Below are 2186 nucleotides of genomic sequence, written 5' to 3'. Positions count from 1 at the left end.
AGCAGATGTTTCCATATAATGTGGCAGAATTTGTGTAAGCTGTTGTCTAGGGGTTAAAGAAATCCTTCATTTTAGATGTTGTTTAGGATATTGTTTTGATGCAAGTTTCCAATTTGCATGTTTGGGGTTTTTTTGCTGAATGACTGCAACTTTAGGATTTACATTTAAATTTTTTTTTTAATGATGTAGTGTGAGAAATTCTTCAAGGCTGACATGTTTTATGATTTCTAATATCTCTTATCTCATTTTAAAAGAGGATACAAAGACAGCCAGACAGCAAATCAAACAGCTGATGGCCCAAATTTCCCTGATGCGTGCCAAGCTGGACCAGTATGAGATCCAAGCTGGAGAACTCACTGATGAATCAGTGTCACGCAAAGTGGAAATGAGCAGCGCCACCAAAGAAAAAGGGGATCAGACTTGTTCAGGTCAGACCAACAACTTTGACCTTGACATGAACCCTCTGAAACAGCAGCTTCAGCAGAGGGACAGCGAAATCCTGACCCTGAAACAGGAGAAGGACAGTCTGTCTCCCGAACCTGCACAGCTTCAGACACACGAGAATCCCAAAGTTGTGTGCACGCTGCCAAAGAGTACACTGGACGACCTTGTTCGGGTTAGGAAAGCCTTCCTAAAAGCTCTGTCCGAAAATAAACTTTTAAAAGAGGATTCAAAGACAGCCAGACAGCAAATCAAACAGCTGATGGCCCAAATTTCCCTGATGCGTACCAAGCTGGAACAATATCAGATCCAAGCTGGAGAAGAAAAGGAGGAACAGACCATCGCCTTTGACCTTGAAATGAACTGTGTGAAAGAGCAGCTTGGGCAGAGGGACAGCGAAATCCTGATCCTGAAACAGGAGAAGGAAAGTCTGTCTGCTGAGCTTGCACAGCTTCAGCAACACCAGGCCTCTCTGGCAGACACTCTGTGGAATGAGAAAAAACACAGAGAGAATCTGGAGCAGGAGAAGAAAGTCCTGGAGGAAGAAAAAGTCCTGGAAGAGCAGAAAGTGGTGAAGGACACAAAAGAAATTCAGAAAAATCTGGACGAGCAGACCCAAGAATTAGCGGAGGCAAAGACTGAGACAGTAGAGACGGCAACCGCAGAGTCGTCCTCATCAGAAACCCTCCAGGTGTATCACAGTGCAGATGAGACCAACCAAATACTGGAGACAAAGGCTGAAACATCAACACTGGAGAAAACACTGAAAATGGAGGATAAGTTGCGCGTCAACAGACTGATCCAGTCGGTGGTTTCTCAGGCCATAGAAAAAGTCTCCTCTAAATACAAGCTCTTCACAGAGCGCCTCACTCCCGACTGCATCAGCGATCGCCTGATTGAGAAAATCTGGCCTGATGTTGAGAAGAAACATTTGGATCTGTCCCCAAAACGTCTGAAAAATCTAGACAAGGCCATTCTCAAGGATCTTTCCAAAGCACATAACTGCAAGGAAAAATATTTGATTTTTAATCTGAGGGAACAGCTTGATAATATTACTGTCCCAGCCTTCACCAAACACCTGCTGTCATTACCAAGAAGAGTCCTCAGTGTCTCTAAACACAGAGAAGAGTACAAGGAAGTGGTGAAAAACGTCACTAAAGATCTGGTAATGCACGCCATGAGCCAAGAAAATGAGACGACAACATGGCGTCCAGGAACATCAGATTTTATTATACAGAAGCTTTCCCATAAGATCTGGAACAAAATTCTGTCCAAAAACTACAAAATGTCCTTGGAGAACATTGAACAACTCGCCCTGACGGTGTACAACGAACTCCATGACAGGTGGGATTCTCCAGCACTCTTATTGAAGTTAAGCAATCCAGTGGTTGACGAAGCAATCGTCAAAACCTTCAAAAAACACGCCAAACTGAGGAGCCAAAACATCATCTTTAGGGCTTTCTCGTGTGCACGCTAAAATTGAACTGACACGTGCATGCCACTATGTGGCAAAACTCTTAAAGTGGCTTAAAATATTCACTGAAATTGGGCATCTAAATTTAATTTTAAAACCAGAGTGGTTAAAAAGAACCCCTCTTCTTCTCCCAACTTCCTTCCCTCATCACCAACTGGCCGAGGCAGATGGCCACCCCATCCCAGAGCCTGGGTCTGCCGGAGGTTTCTCTCTTTTCAAAGAGAGTTTTTCCTTCCCACTGTCGCCAAAGTGCTTGCTCTAGGGGGTTGGA

Source organism: Pundamilia nyererei, unplaced genomic scaffold (assembly GCF_000239375.1).
Source record: "Pundamilia nyererei isolate P.nyererei 1_Seehausen unplaced genomic scaffold, PunNye1.0 scaffold00093, whole genome shotgun sequence".
In the NCBI taxonomy this organism is placed as follows: Eukaryota; Metazoa; Chordata; class Actinopteri; order Cichliformes; family Cichlidae; genus Pundamilia; species Pundamilia nyererei.
The sequence above is the reverse complement of the archived record's forward strand: the minus strand, read 5'-3'. Positions refer to the sequence as shown.